The sequence below is a fragment of the Pseudorca crassidens genome, chromosome 11 (assembly GCF_039906515.1).
Source record: "Pseudorca crassidens isolate mPseCra1 chromosome 11, mPseCra1.hap1, whole genome shotgun sequence".
Taxonomy (NCBI): domain Eukaryota; kingdom Metazoa; phylum Chordata; class Mammalia; order Artiodactyla; family Delphinidae; genus Pseudorca; species Pseudorca crassidens.
The window spans coordinates 37381147-37398651 of NC_090306.1; positions in this window are offsets into that span (position 1 = coordinate 37381147).

Here is a 17505-nt window from a genome sequence, read left to right on the forward strand (position 1 = left end):
GATCCCAGGTTAGAATTTGGTCACCGCCTTGGGAAGATCATTTCTATCCTGAGGAGCTAATCAGACAAGATGGGCATGACCAGAGTCCTTAGAACACACCCCGGGCAGACCACAGGCATTCTCAGCTGTGACAGTCCCTTCCAAGGCCACCCTAAGGACCACAGCAAGCCTCACAGAGAGTCACTTAGCTCCTAGGTGAACTGTTTCACCATCCACGTCTCACTAAGTGGTTTTGGGAAATTTAGAATTAGCTAAGGTCTCAGGACACATTTCTTAAAATGATCAGGGTTTAACCATACTTCCAAGCATACTTCCCAGCAGATTCTAGAGTTCTGATCCATTAACGTTCTGATTCCAGGTTGACATCTCAGACTTCTGTTTGACCCATGAAAAACTGAAGTTCAGGGAGATTTAAGCAAGTTTTCCTAAGGTCATATATTGTTGATTGAAACATTCTACAGCTCTAAAACGTTAGACCTATATATGAACTGGAATCTGTTAGGACATTTGATGGCCAGAAAGGCAGGACAAGTTTTCATGAGTTCTGTGTTTATGAAGATGTGTCTTTTTATATTTTTCAGTTTATAAGAGTCACGTTAAATTAGGTAGCTCTGGGGAGCATGTGCTGCTTGTTTCACAATAGTACTGATACTTTAAAAGTCAGATTTCTGAGTCATGTTGAGTTATTCACACAAACAAAACCTGAACCTGGGAAATGAAATAACAGGGACAAACGCAGTGATGTCACGTCTCTTCTATAAAAGGCTAGAGAGACCCAGAAAGGAAGTTTCTCCGGGAATTAGGGCAAAGTTGAATACTGAGCATCACCCAGTTACAATGACAGATAAAGGAAAATCATGTCTGCTAAACTCGACAAAATTGGGATATTGTCTTTAATAAGCAACAAACTGCTGTTGGTGTGGAATTTAACTACTTAGTTAAAAGTAAACTGTATTATGAACTCCACTTTATGGGCTCCATGAATATCCTCATACCTTTGGGGTTCCTTTTTGGACCCTACTGCCTCTTCTCCAGGAGTCAAAATACTCCTTGTTTTTCAGGGACAATGCTTTTTCATAATTTTCTTGATCCCTCTGGTTGGAAATAGCTCCCCTCTCCTTGTTGCTTCTGATAGTGATTTGAATAAGCATCCTTTATAGCCTTCATCATATTCTAGCCAAGCACACATAATTATCGTCATGTTTCATTTCTTCTGCTGTATAATAAGCCACCTGAAGATAGGGATTGTGTCATTTCTCCTTTGTGTCCTCATAAGGTTTAGCACTGTGCCAAGTGCATATTCCACATCCTCCAAATGTTTGTGCATTTAGTGAAACTGAATTATATTTGAATTGATAGGGCCATGGCTCGGGCAAAGCCTAAAAAACAGTCTGTTGATATAAAAGAAAACAAAGAAATGATGAACATTTTATTTTAATTAAATTAAATTAATTAATTAATTAATTTATTTATTTTGCTGTACGCGGACCTCTCACTGCTGCGGCCTCTCCCGCTGCGGAGCACAGGCTCCGGACGCGCAGGCTCAGTGGCCACGGCTCACGGGCCCAGGCGCTTCGCGGCATGTGGGATCCTCCCGGACCGGGGCACGAACCCGTGTCCCCTGCATCGGCAGGCAGACTCTCAACCACCAGGGAAGCCCAGAAATGATGAACATTTTAAACATCAGAATTAAGATGGAGGAACAGGTACTTTTCAAACTTGGAGAAAATTTTCTCTTCTGTTCGTTGTATATTTTGTATGATATGATTAATATATATTATCAAAAATGAGTTAAGTATATTGTTTCGTGCTTGAAAGAAAATATGCTTCCTTATGAAAATAATAAAAAAAGGCTTTGAAATATTACTTTCCTCCTTTTCTATGCTTCTACTATCCTAAATAATACAAAGGCCACATTAATGACCTGTGTTAGAAAGTTGGCTTTTAAAAAGTCACCATAAGATGTTATATTCTTATTTAAGTTCCATTTGCAGGCTTGATAGCCCATTTACCCTTTTTACCCTTTAAAAATTCTCTGTATTCAGTGGTGGACTAGAGAGCCCGACCCTGTGGAAACACTGGCATGCTTTATGAGTGGACAAGGCTGAGGCCAGCTCAATCTAGAGCGAGAAAAAGATTAAAGGGACAAAGGCCAGCCCATGACCCACTGTCAGTCTGCAGGCCCTGGTCAACACCTAGCAGATGGAGTGCGACCTCTCCACAGAAGATTCCTTCAGGAGATGAATCACTCTAGTTTACGGTGCATTTTGTGTGGTCAGTTGTGTATACTTGGCTTGTGTTATGAGAGTTTGTACAGACATTTAAAATGTGTGGATACTCTAGGTAGTACGTGTATGTGTTATAAGGAACCAATACACAGGGGGAATGGATAAAGGAGACAATATGTGTTGAGTACCTGCCGTGCTTTAGTTAATATAACTTTAAATAATTATAGTAATAATAATGATGATGGCAAAAATAATGTTATTTTTAATAAGTACTTGCTCTGTCCACACATTTAGCTATTTAATTCTTCCAGCAAACTTTAAATGTACTCTGTTTGTTTTATAGAGGAGTGAATAACCTTGGTGATTTTAAGTAACTTGTTCAAGATCTTATAGTCAGTTAGTGCTGGAGCCAGGATTTGACCTGATCTAGCCAGGGATGGTTTAGTTGCAGGCTCAGATCTTAATCTCAGGCTAGCTCAAGGAACAAAAGAGGTATTTTCTTTAATTTAATTAATTAATTAATTTTGGGGGGCTGCAATGGGTCTTTGTTGCGGTGCGGACTTCTAATTGTGGTGCTTGGGCTCCAGGGTGCGTGGGCTCTGTAGTTTGCGGCATGCAGGCTCTCTCATTGAGGAGCACAAGCTCAGTAGTTGTGGCGCGCCGGCTTAGTTGCCCCATGGCATGTGGGATCTTCTTAGTTCCTTGACCAGGGATCTAACCTGCGTTCCCTGCTTTTGAAGGCAGATTTTTTTACTACTGGACCACCAGGGAAGTCCCCTTTTCCTTTATTTAAAAAAAAATTGTTTTTTTAATTTTAGAATACTTTAGACAGAAAAAATTGTGAAGCCAGTACAGAATTTCCTTACACTCAACAGTTTCTCTTATTGTTAACATACTGTATAGTTTCTCCGTTATAATTAAAAAATCAATATTGACACCTTATTGTGAACGATGATCTATAGTTTATTCAGATTTCCTTAGTTTTTACCCAATGTCCTTTTTCTATTCCAGGATCCTAGCCAAGATACCATATGAAATTTAGTCATCCTGTCTCCTAGGGCTCATCTCAGTTGTGATGGTTTCATACACTTCCCTTGTTTTTGATGACCTTGACAGTTTTCAGGCATACTGGTCAGGTATTTTGTAGACTGTCCCTCAACTGAGGCTTGTCAGTGTTTTTCTTATACTTTGACTGAGGTTATATGTTTGGGGAGGAAGAGCACAAACATAAAGCACCATCATCATCACATTGTATCAAAGTTACATGCCGGGCTTCCCTGGTGGTGCAGTGGTTGAGAGTCTGCCTGCCGATGCAGGGGACACGGGTTCGTGCCCTGGTCTAGGAAGATCTCACATGCCGCAGAGTGGCTGGGCTCGTGAGCCGTGGCCGCTGAGCCTGTGCTCCGCAACGGGAGAGGCCACAACAGTGAGAGACCCGCGTACCGCAAAAAAAAAAAAAAAAAAAAGGTTACATGCCATCAACATGACTTGTCACTGTTAATGCTGAATTTGATCACCTGGCAGAGGTAGTGTTGTCAAGTTTCCCCACTTTAAAGTTACTCAAAACAAGTTTTTTGTTGTTGTTGAAATAATTCAGAGAAACTTCACAAAAATGATTTCTAGCTGGTTCTTCAGGAACTGAAAATTATCAGGAAGCTACTGATGTTCTCTCTTTGGGACTATAGGCTCTCTCATTTCCTTTACCTTGAGTGTTTTCTTCATTATCTCTTTTTTTTTTTTTTTTTTCTACTAACTGGTGATAGATTCCTGGCTCTCAGTAACTCTGTTTTCTGATTTCACTATTCTCCTCTCTCTATGCTTTTTGACTTGGCTGCCGGCAACATGCCCCACATCCCTCTCACCTCTTCCTGGTCATGAACCTCCTCAGCTTGTGTCTCACTTTCTTCTAGTTTCTTTTCCCATCACAGGTGCCCCTTGATCTCACCTGGTGCCAGTCACTGTCCCAAGCACTTGTCCCTGAACTAACTTGATCATTTAAACAACCCTATGATGTGGGATTTCACTGGTGGTGGTCCAGTGGTTAGGACTCGGTGCTTTCATTGGTAAGGCCCTGGGTTCAATCCCTGGTAGAGGAACTAAGATCCTGGAAGCTGTGAGGCGTGGCCAAAAAAAAAAAAGAACCCTGTGAGGTAGGTAGAATATCTCTATTTTATAGATGATGAAATTGAAGTTGAGAGCAGAGAAGGTTAAGAAACTTTCTTAAATTGCTATAAGTGATAGACTTGGCCTTGAAGTCAGGATTTTCAGACTCCAAAGCCAATGCTTGAAAGCCTAAAGGCACATCACCATCCTATACTGAGCCTCTAAGACTCCTAACAATCCTTTAAGGTTAAGGAGTTTAAGTGTAGGATTGTCCTTGCCCTAGATTAGCCAGCTAGTAAGTGGTGGAGCTGGGCTTAGACCCTGGTTTTCGCAGCCTGAAGTCCACCGCAACAGCTTGTCTTCCAAAATACTGAAATATGTAAATTAGCCAGATGAATTTCATTGTTTCAGGCCTGTTCTGAAAAGGTGAAAATAAAGATGTCAAATCTAATACCCAACTATTCCTGACTAAATCAATTCAGATCCAGCCTTTGTCACTCATCAGCATTTACCTTGAGTGAGTACTGAATCAGATAAGGCAATTTTAGATCTGGACCTTGTGATTAAAATATGTATTAGGAAGTTTGCAAGGCTAGTGGATGAGAAGAACAGAAAGATAAATAAACAATAAAAATACTGAAACTTCAGTAGCGTTATTTACAATAGCCAGGCCGTGGAAGGAACTTAAGTGTCCATTAACAGATGAATGGAGAAGGTGTGATATATATATATATATATATATATATATATATATATATATACACATGCATATATATGTATATATACAATGGAATATTACTCAGCCATAAAAAATGAGATATTGCCATTTGCAGCAACATGGATGGACCTAGAGATTATCACACTAAGTGAGGTAAGTCAGACAGAGAAAGACAAATATCATATGATGCCACTTATATGTGGAATCTAAAAAACTGAACCAAATGAACTTATTTACAAAACAGAAACAGACTCACAGACATAGAAAACAAACTTACTGTTACCAAAGGGGAGACAGGGAGGGATAAATTGGGAGTATGGGATTAACACTACCATATATAAGATAGATGAAAAACAAGGATTTACTATATAGCACACTTTATTCAATAGCTTGTAATAAACTATACTGGAAAAGAATCAGAAAAAATATAGATATATACATATCTATATATATATAACCAAATCACTTTGCTGTATACCTGAAACTAACACAATACTGTTAATCAGCTATACTTTAATAAAAAAAAAATACTGAAGCTTCCATAGTTGGTAAATGTGCTGTTTTGTGGATCTTAATGTGTATGTACATTGGTGCAGATGCTGGGAACCATGCGTATTGAGGGTGTTTCCTGATACCCCTGATATCCTGAGATATTGAGTGATTGTCATGGCCTTGAACTTGTAGGAAACAGCCCCACTTAATCTTGACTTTTCTTAGTATATCAGTGGATATAGTAACCACAAAGTAGTTAGTAAAGGTGAAAAATGATGGCAGCTTGGATGAGGTAGTACTAGAAGAGGTAGAGAAAAAGAATGAGTGGTTTCAAGACATTGAATGTGGAGGCAAAGATGTGGAAGTCGTCAAGGATGATGGCATGCAAATTAGTGTCATTTACTAAGACAAGGACACCAGAAAAAGACCATGTTTGGTTGGGTGGGGGGGGTGGGGGCGATCATGACTATGGATTCTTTAGACATCCAAAGGGACATGTCAAGGGTAGACCACTGGATATATGACTAGAATTCAAGGAGAGATCTGGGCTAGAGTGATGTATTTGTGAGTCATCTACATATGGGTAAGTAACACCACGGGTATTGTTCAAATCTCCTAGAGAGAGAAAGAGTGAAAGGATAAGAGGGCCTAGTGGCTAGATAATGATTAATTTTCAAAGGAGAACAATAAGTGATAGGCTAATAATTGGAGACAAGCTGGAAAAAATCCACGTGAATAAATATGAGAACTGGAAATAATCTAGTTCCAGGAAAGAGACTATTTCAATAAGAGAGATAAGTTATAGATGAACAAACCATGGAATCATTAGTTAATTCATCAATTAATCAGGCAGTTAGTGAAAATTTCTTCTGTGCCAACAATGGTTAAAAACTGGGACTATTAAGACTATTAGGACCCTAATAAGTTTAGTTCTTTGATATGGCCTCTTGAGTCAGAAGCTGGTCATGGATTACTTGTACTAGTTACTCTCCTCCTGATTTCTTCTCCATTTTATTTTTGTCATTTCTTTGCATTTAGCACTTCCATGAAGGACTAGGCAATAATAGAGAAAGGAAGTTATAGCAAAAGCACTAGTTTTTCTTCTCCATATTTCCTAGTGTTGATACGAAATTGATGGTGTAGGAATAAAATCCTGGGAACGACTAGGCTTTTAAAAGTTTGTTTTTTGTTGTTGTCACTTAATCTCAGAGTTTGACATTACTTAAACTGGACTACAAGGTTTCTAACTGTATGTATTTTTCTGATCAGACTCATGTAGTATTTCAAAGTAATTCAAGTGAATATAATGCATCTAGAAAAAATGAAGAAGCTAGTATTATTGAAGAGACAATATGCATTTGACAACTATTTAATATTTCAATGTCTTTTATGTTCAAAACCATCTAAATATTAAGAAGGTAATAACCTGTACAGTTAAATACAGGATCATATAAAACAGTGTCTTACTAGCAAAAGTATTTTCCCTCCTCGCTGACTGTTATCCCAGAGGGGGAAGAACCTTGATATATCACAACTCCAAGGTTGCACTGGGATGGGATACTGTAAAAACTCAGAATAACTTGAAAATGCTTTCATTTCATTTAGAGACAAAACAGGATTCATTTTGTGAGAGTCCTTTATCATGCAGAAACTTCTTATATTCTTAGTGTATCCTGACTGATACTGACTAAATGTTATTTAGGATCACGGCTTTCAGATTGTTGTATCTTTTGGTATGAAATGACATTATGCAGTAGAAAGGCCATCTATTTGCTGGCAAACATATCATTGAAATCAAATATTCTGTCATGCCGTTTCACACCAGAAACAGAGCCAGTTCTGGCATCAGGAGCCCGGGAGGAAGCAAAAACCTGTCTTCTGCGATTCAAGGTTTCTCCAAAAGTTCTTTGCTCATAACATCTCCATGCTTAACTCCCACCCTCAACCAGCCATCGTGTGAAGCATTCCCATTACTCACTCTTTTGAATAAAGCACTAATGTATAAATGCTATCTTGGAGTGATAAGATATAAAGTCATTTTTTTAAGATAAGACATTTCATTACTTCTTGGGAATGAGACATTTGGATATGGGAAACAGCCAATTAAATACTCAGCACCATGTTATCATGTCTTGCATGATATAAAGTAGTATGTTTTTTTTCATGTCCTCACACAAGTTATATTCTTATTTTAAGCTATACTGAACAGAAACTGAGCTAGGCATTCATCTTAACATTGTGAAGACGTATGAAGAAAGTAAAACATAGAAAAACAGTGTGTTCTAAACAAAAGGAAAATGACCAAAAGAGATGCTAAGTTTGATCTAGGTACTTTAATGATCTTTTAAGGGGAAAAAAAGAAAATAGCCAGGTCTTTTAGGCAGGAACTTCAAAATCCCGCTTTAATGGCTCGTGAAGTTACCATTCCTCGTGTTTAGCAATGTTACTCTTTATTCTCTGGACCATTCATTTGTTTTTCATATTTCACTTATTGACATCCATTTCCCCATCTCAAAAAGTGACTCCCAAGTGGGATATACTGTGGAAATTTGCTCATCTCACTACTTACTTACCACATATCAGCAAACTCCCACCAACAGTCTCCAGTGATCTTGACCATAACCGAAGTGCCAGGACTCTCCAGCTGGGAGTCATCCTAACACACGAGCCTCCCTGTGCACAGGCAGAAAGGCACCTGCTTGTGAAATAATGCTATTCCCTTCGTTCCTGGATCCAGGAGTCTACTTCTGCCAGCCTGGTCCAGCTATGAACCTTGGTCAATAAGGAACTTCTTTTAACTTCTTCCCCTCCTCTCCCAGCTCTGCTACTCTTGACCATCTGTGCTGTAGCTCATTATCCTGCAAGGAAGCACTTCCCAGCGTGGGACTAACACTTATCTGCAAGACTGACTCCGAAATGTTGTGCACATTGTCGTTCTGGATGACTGTGGTCACTAACCAAAAGTTAGACAATAAGCAAGTCAGAACATGTCAAGGGTACTTGGAGAAAAACAGTTAAAGAAAAATTACTTGGGTGGAAGATAAAAGTCCAATATGTTTTCATTTAATTTGGCTGAGATAGCATGGTATTAAATTATCCAATCATCCACATTCATAGCCGAAGAGTCATTTTTGTGGTAGCTAAATCTAAAAGAAATCTGTAATAAATAGACATCCATAAATAAAATCAGCTGCCTTATAATTTTTATTGGCTTCAATGAGAGGATAACATAAATAGTATTTTGTTTCTATTATAACACAGTTATTAAGGCAGGATAGTCAAACGTTATTGTAGTTCCTCCTAATTATGTAATTGCTATTATATAAACCAGTTTCCTTTCTGCTGGTTAAAGAAGAGACTTTCTATTTTATAGCAGCTCAACAATGTCACTGGTGTGTTAACAAAGCACTATTTGTATCATTCAGGATTCACCCATTATTTTATACTCACAAAATTTTAATCAACATCATCATTGCCTCTCTTTGAAAGGTGAGAATTTTACTTTTGCAGAAAAACATAGGCTTGCCTTATTCTTAGAGTGGATTTTTATTAAGAACTAATTTCCATACAAAATAATTAATGAATGTTCTTTCCAGTTGGAGAAGACACTGGAATGTATAGTGTGTTCTTTCCTTATGGACTATGCATAACTAGCTTCATTTCTTCATTTCTTAACCTGCAATAGAAGTCTTGGCCTGCTTTACAAAGTCTATTGCCTTGAATTGGGGTAAATTTGAGATGTTCTCAGACCATCTTTAATCAAATGGGCAGAACAGATAATATTTTTAAAATAATAGCATGCCTGTAATCCTTGTTCACAATTCTTTGTAGGAAAGACAGTAGATTTCCTTCTCTCTATTTCTTGGACACGGCTAGAAAAGCAACTGGCTTTAGTGGAGTCAGAAACTCTGGCCCTGTGATGTTGGGAAAGACGTTTAGTATATTTGAGCCTCAGTTCTCTCCCTGCAAAGTGAGATGTTGAATGGGATGTTCTTTGAGTTCCCTTTAAATTGTATAGAAATTGTAAAAAGCTGATTAAGCTGACTTTCCATGCTTATTTATGAAGGTTCTTTGAAACAGATGATGGAGAGAAAAGCAAGCAAAACAGTGGAGGAAGAAAACCCAAAAAGTGGAGAACGTGTAGGACGATGCGAGGGCGGCTCATCGTGGCTGGCAGCCTGACTCTCCTTCCTCCCTCTGTTTCCGATAACTTTTTCCACGATGCCCTGAATGATCTCACACCACGAGGAAAGTCTGGGTGTGGGTTGAAAAGGAAGAGGGTGAATTTTACTTGTTGAGAATGCCAAGTTTAGTCTGAAATTCATTAGTTCTTTAAGTGATAGTTAAAATAATGGAACATTAGGTCAGAGGGGCAGTAGTTAAAGAGAGGCAAAAATAACTGCTAATCCCAAATTCCCCTGTAATGTCATTCGAGGCAAAAGTTTTCCAGAATTAAAAAAAAAAAGTTTAGTTATATCATTTAGATGGTCAACATATGTCATACCCCGAAAACATATGCTTCTCCCTAAAAAGCTACTTGGAAAATGTATCTTCTAAATTTGTATCCTAACTACTTTTTCACTGTGTGCGTGTGCATGTATGTGTGTGTGCATCCATGTGTTTACTTTTCATAAAGTCACCTGGAAACCTATGATGGCCCCAAGTAAATCTGCCTGAGGCACATTTTTTTCTTGGCGCTATGTTTCCTCTAGGTCTGTGTTTGCCATAGTGTGCTGTGGTGGTTTGTCTTCATTTCACCCAATGAGAGAAGTCCCTTGAGGACATAAATTACATCTTATATTTTCCCAGAGCCCAAACTGCCCATGGATCAGGGTGGATCAGTCATGGTGCTAGGGTGGGCGATGGGCAGATGCAAGTCCAAACTTAGATGCTTAGAGTTAAGTGGGGGTACCTGGAGTGAAAAATGTCTATGATGGCAATATATGGTAATAGATCCTCTAATTGATATGTGACCCAGGGGACAATAAGTCATAAAATGTTTGGTTCAAAGGGCAGAAGAATGAGAAAGAGTGATGATAGAGTAGCTTGCCTTATAATCACTGAGTATTAGACTTTTCGCATTACTACTAGATACTGCTGAAATTAGAGATAATAAATGCTGAATTAGAGAGTCAGTTTCCTTACTTCCAATGAGATGATGATGTGTCATAGTTCCACACAGGTGCAACATGAAGTCAGGATTTAAAAAACTGAACAGTAGGCAATAGCCCCACATTGCTCCCAACTCCAACTGTGGGCCCCATACTCCAAACTAGGAGGAGATAAATGCAGGCTTCACCTCCAGCTTCTGTCCACACAGTCTGTTCTCTGGGTCTGGAAATGCTTCCCTCCACTTCTCTGTCTGATGATTTCCCACACATCTATGATAGGTTAAAGATGGCTGCAAATCCTCTCATTGAGAGATGGAGTCTGTATCTCTTCACTTTGAACCTGGTTCAACTCTGTGACTACTTTAGAGATAGAATTTGATGATCCCAAACCTCAGAGACTGGTGGATTCCACTTCCTATCTCTTGGAATGTGAACTCTGGAGGAAGCTAGCTGTCATGTAATAGGTCTGGCTACCCTGTGACTGCTATGCCTGTGTGAAGCCCATGCCCCGGAGAGAGGCCATGAAAGGTGAGATGTCATGTGAAGAAAGGAGAGGCCAAGGGACACTGAGGTACCAGACAGACAAGTGAGGGAGCCTCTTGGGAGTGGATGCTCTGCCCACATTGCCTCAACTAACACCCATGGGTCAGAGATGAACCATTCACCTGAGCCCTTCCTGAATTCCTGACCAACAAAATCATGAACAAAATAAGATGGATATTTTAAGGCAGTAGGTTTTAGTGTAGTTTGTTACATAGAAATAAATACCCAAAGCAATATCCTTCAAGACCTGGTTCATATATTATTTCCCTTGGGCAGTAATTGTTCTGTTTGGGGGGCAGATTTAGTCTTCCCTTCACTTCTCCCATGTTCCTCTGTCCAAAGCAGTTGTAGCCGTTACATTTGGTTGACTATCTCCTATGTGTTAGGCACAGCACTTGGTGTTTTACGTACGTTTTCTCACTGATCTCTCAGAACAAATCTATAAAGAAGATATTCTCATTACATTGACCAGTAAATTGGGGCTGGGGATTACCTGAGATTATTGAAGGTCCCCCAGGGAAACGTTGTGGAGCTGGAATCTGACCCTCTGTCTGCCTGACTCTTTCCACAGCAGAGCCCTGTATCCATTCCAGCCATTGTCTTTCTAGATTATGATTATCTCCTTACGAATCTTTCTTCCCACACTGTGCAAAGGAGAGTTTTCTATTCACTGTGATGCTCTCCAGTGTCTAGCACAGTGTCTCATGCTCAACCAATCTTCCTTGAATGAGTGAACAGCCTGCAGAACAATTTCTAGAAAATCAACACAAAGCCCTATTCATGTAAGAGAGCTGTCTTCCAGTGGAAAGGGAACAAGTCTTAGCCATACTTTGAAACCCAGGTTCTGCGATCCCTACCTAATCCATCCTGAGAATATTGGCAATGGTAGCGTCCAGTGCATAGCCGCGAGCCTGGCCTATCTTTACCTGAGTCCTGAACAGATAATATGTCAGCAGGTTAACAGGGAGCGAATATTGTCTGCAGTTTGCTGTGAGAAAAACTGTCTAATAAATGAGTTTGCTCTAAATAATAGAGAACTCGGTCCCCTATATGGTGAGAGGATCCTTCTATCCTTCACAGCTAAAGCTATGGGAATTGTGAATGCAGAGCTGATGCTTACTTAAAATCAGGGAGACAGATAAGCAGCCTTAGATAAGGCACAGGCCAGGTAAAGATAAGATGTCCCAGAGGTGGGGCTTTCTGATTTGCTGGCACTCTCACCCTTGTTTATTATGGACAAGAATTTTCTCTGGGTCCCCTAAATCTTGCACTCACTGACATCGTTCTCCCTTTGACACTTTATTGGGTGCATTCCATAAGCATTTGCCCAACAGGAAATATTCAGCAAAGAATATTTAAGAGAAAGCAGCACAGCCCAACTCCTTTTGTGAAAGCAGAGCTGATGCAAGGGATTTCCAAGCAGAGCAAGGCAAATAAAATGCCATCTTAGAGCTTAAATCCTGCCAGATGATCAGAGATAACTTACACAATGTGCCCTTTTCCCAAGCATGTTTGCATGCGGGAAGGGTTACAATAAGAAGTGAGAAATGGTCTGCAAGAAAGAATAGACCTTGAGATATCACTTGGTGTGTCCCATGGATATCCCTCAGTGTGCAGTTAAAGACACGTGAATCATTTAGGAGAGGGTAGAGATTTTGTTAATTGTGTCCTGTATTGAAAGAGAGAAATGAATTTCCGTTATAATTCCTTACATTTTGTTAATGGATTTGAAGAAAGAGACAGATTTTGTGATGGATTGATTTTTAACTAGCTTTCTGTTCCATTCCTGAGTACATGAGGTATAATAATAATAAAATATCTTTAGTCTTATTGGGGTCAAGCAGCTGTAATTTTGTGGGTTTGGAGATGAGCATGCACCATTTTGCTGGCCATGAGAGGGTCTGTACTCTTGTTAGTAACACGTAGGTATTGTCTGCTGTGTGAGGAATGTGTTTGAAACTCAAGGGGAAAATATGGATCATCCAATGCTTGTATTATATTTCTTTCTTTGCATGTCTGTCATTTTTGTTGGAACATTCAGTGAAATTAGGTCAGTTATGGTTTTAGTTAGCAAAGCAGCTCTTGTGTTGTACACAAATCATATGATGTTTCTAATTATGTCTGCTTTTTAACATCGATCTGAAACCAAATCCTTAACTATGCATGGCTTAGAGGTGTTTCCCTCTCCCCCTCTCCTTTTTGCTTTGACTTCTTTCTGGGGCAAATATGAAACTTTATCTTGCAATAGCAAGATACAATATTTTTGGCTTTACAGGCAGCTTGAAAGCCCAGGGTTAAGAGGCAAAGAAATGGATAATTACTGGATGTATAGTTGTAGATGGAAATTTTTGGAGTAATTAATTGGGTGATCCATTACTCTACCTCTAAGAGGTACTGTGATGCTTATCTGTATTTTCTGGCTATACCAAGGGACCTTTGGAAATCTCAGTGGTCTGCCTTAGGCCAAGAGCTCTAGATTTTCTGACTCCTGAGCTGTGCTCAGTTTCCAAGGGTATGGAAGCAGTTGGAAAGGATTTCTGAGGGTCTCAAAATGTGATCTTCAATGTGGTGGCAGAGGGAGGGGAACCTGGGAAACGCAACATGACGTGTAAGGAGACACTAAGCTTTATTTTATTAACCGAGTAGTGGGAACGGAATCCCAAAGAGTTTTTCAAAAGCATGTCTGTTGGCTTTTATCAGTTGCTAGGATGATCTAACTGTACAGATGTGCCTCAAGGCAGAGACCAATGACCTCTGAATGCTTTCAGATCTGCAGCTCTGTAAAGAGACAGGAAAACCATCAGTGTTACCTGGCCCTCTGGGGCTGGTCCTTGGTTATGTTCCTTGAGAATCCTAGGCATGATTTGCAGCAACATGGTTGGACTTGGAGGGCATTGTACTAAGTGAAGTAAGTCAGGTAGAAAGAGACAAATACTGTATGATATTACTTATATGTGGAATCTAAAATATACAACAAACTAGTGAATAAAACAAAAACGAAGCAGACTCACAGATATAGAGAACAAACTAGCGGCTCCCCGTAGGGAGAGGGAAGGTGGTGGTGGGGCGAGATAGAGGTAGGGGATTTTTAAAAAAGGGTTCTTATGGGGTTATATGAAATCATGTGTATGAAATTTTTGAAAATTGTAAAGCATTATAGAATTTTTAAATAAATAAATGATTTTTTAAAAAGGCTTTGGCGTGGAAGATTCTTGGAAGCCTAAGGCTTGAGACAAGCTGTACATTAGGAAAAGAGAGAGACAATTTCACTTATAACCCACTTGCTTTTCTTTTCCTTCTTCAGAAACATATTTATTAAGTACTTATTAAGAGCTATGATAAGCCATGGGGATTAAGAAAAAAAAGAGTAGGAGATGGTCCTTGCCTTCAAGGAGCCCAAAGTGTGATGGAAGAGACATACATGTGAACCAATTCTTATGATACAGTTCTGACAGAGGAATTGTAGTGAATTGAGTTGTGTCCCACAGAAAGATAGGTTCAAGCCCTTACTCCTGATACCTGGGAATACAAGCTTATTTGGAAATAGAGTCTTTGCACATGTAGTTAAGTGTAAGTAAGATCAACCTGGATTTGGGCTGGACCCTAAATCATTGACTGGTGTCCTTATAAGAGAAATGAGAGGAAAATTTGAGATGCAGAGACACACAGAGAGAAGGCCATGTCATGACAGAGGCAGAGATTGGATTTAAGCAGCCCAAGCTAAGGAATGCTAAGGCTTCCAGCAGCCATGAGAAGTGAAGAAGAGGCAAGGAAGGACCGTCTCTTGGAGGCTTCAGAGGGAACCGTCCCTGGCGAACCCTTGATTTTGTACTTCTGGCCTCCAGAGCTGAGGGAGCATACATTTCTCTTGTTTTACGCAGCCTGTGTTAATTTGTTATGACAGCCTTAGGAAACGATTACAGTTATATATAAAAGAAGAATCAAAGAGCAGTCATGTCTAAAAGCTCAGGGAGGGCTTCTCAGAGAAGGAGTCACTTCAGCACAGTCTTGAAAGGAGAGCAGTTCACCAGTTGCACAAGGGGGTAAGAGACATTACAGGCAGAGGGAGCCTAACAGTGAATTCAATGTTAACAAAAGTGATGCCTTTAAGAAATTCTGTGTCATCAGTGTTGCTGGAGTACAGAGGGTGATGTGGGGGATGAGAGACAATAAGAAAACTTGGAGCAAAATTGTGAAGGCTTTGTACAGCATGCTAAGGAAAAATGGAATTTTCTCCAGGCTATTTGTCCTCAATTTCTATGCCACGATGCAGTGTGTCTATGAGATATATTGCAAGTGATTTATTAAGAGTAATAAAGTGCTGATGTTTTCTAAAATAATTAGTTTGACTTTCAACTCGAGAAGATTTGAAGTTATTCAGGTAAATAAGTCATCCTTACTCCCTTGTATTTTCGATGTGTTTCTTCATTGGGAGGGAAAGGGGCAGAGCTATGACAAACATTCAGAGAACGGTGTATAACTGGTACCCATTGGTGAATATGAACATCTGTTCTCTGTGAGGCAGAAAAGAGGTTGAGATTCACTGATTTGGGCAGTAGGGATCTAACGGAGACTTTGAAGTTGAACAGTGAGAACATGATTTTGACTTTTCAGGATACCTTTGAAGGTGATGGTGAGAATGGAAAAGAAATGAAAAGATGTTTGTGCTGGGGAGCTGGTGGTAGTAGTTGTGACGAGGATCAGTGAAGTCGTGATTTTAGACAGTGGCTTTGGGAATGGAAAAGTGAGGGGGGCAGTTTTCAAGAGATGTTTCTGAGACAGAAATGACTAGTCTATGTGATAAGGATGATTTCTTCAAAGCTTGGAAGAATAGATGGTGATGCCATCAACGGAATTAGGGAATCCTGGGGGTGGGGCATGCGGGAGGAAGGGGATAAGTTTGTGAGAGAAGATAATGGGTTGAACTTAGACATATTTGATTTGAATTGAACATCCAGAACATCCAGGAAAGAGGTGGCTGTGTTCTTCCAGAAGATAGAGTACTGGGTATCATCGCCCATTATGGAGTCTGAGACCATGACTGGGAACTCTCAGTTGAAGGAAAACTGTCTAAGGTATACAGAAGAAGGCCAAGAACAAAACTCTGCAAGAACATCTCATGATAGTAAACAAGAGGATGATAAGCCAGAGAAGGGGCCTGAGAAAGACTGGTCATATATATAAGGGTAAGAGGGGAACAAAAATGAAGGCTGTCTTGAAAACCAAGGAAGAGCTGGTGTACTAAGGCTGCCATCACAAATTACCACAAACTTGCCTTAAAACAAAAATTTATTCACTCACAATTCTGGAGGCTGGAAGTCTGAAATCAAGGGCCCAGTAGACCTATAGTCCCGCCAAAGGGGGAGAATCCTTGCTTGCCTCTTCCAGCCCCTGCTGGCTCCAGGTATTCCTTGGCTTGGGCAGCACAACTCCAATCTCTGCTTCTCTCTTCACACGGCCTTCATCCTTTTGCCTCTGTGTCTCAAATCTCTCTCTTCATTTCATTATAAGGACACCACATGTCATTGAATTTAAAGCCCACTCTAAATCCAGGATGCTCTTATGTTGAGATCCTTAATTTCATTTGCATCTGCAAAGACCCTATTTCCAAATAAGGTTACATTACCTGGGGTACTGGAGGTTGGGACAAGGACATAGCTTTTTGTGAAACACAATTCCACCTGCTACAGAAGTTATGGTAAATGTCAGGGGAAGGAAGACTGGGCATTGGATTTGACAATAAGAAGGTTACTGATGACTTGAATCACAGCAATTCCAGCAGAAGAGGGGCTTGGAAGCCAAACTAGGGGGTCAAGCAACAGATAGGAAATTATTTCTCTCTCAAGATATTTATTCATCTCATGACTTGAGAGACCTACAGGTATTGATGGGTATAGCGTTCCCCCTAGAAGAAAGCAACATCAACACTGCAGCAGGCAAGATAACCTAGTTTACAGATGATCTGGCAGAAGACAAGAAAGGTTAAGTAATTTGCTCAAGGTCATATAATTGGAGTTCAGCCTAGATTTCCATCTTCCAGGGCTCTGTTCAGATTTATTTATTTTTGAAAAATACAGAAAGCTCCCCTCGAAAGTAAAAATCATTCATAAACCCGTAGCTTTAGAAAATAACCTGACAGAGGGCTAGAGAGGTTAGTATTCTACTTTAGGACTGAAGGGGAGTAGGGTAGCCAACCATTCCCTGTTTGCCCAGACCTGGAAGTGTTCCTGGGACACACTTTAGTGCTAAAACAGAGAATCCTCAGCAAACTAAGATGATTTGATTACTGTAATTAGAGGATGGAATTATT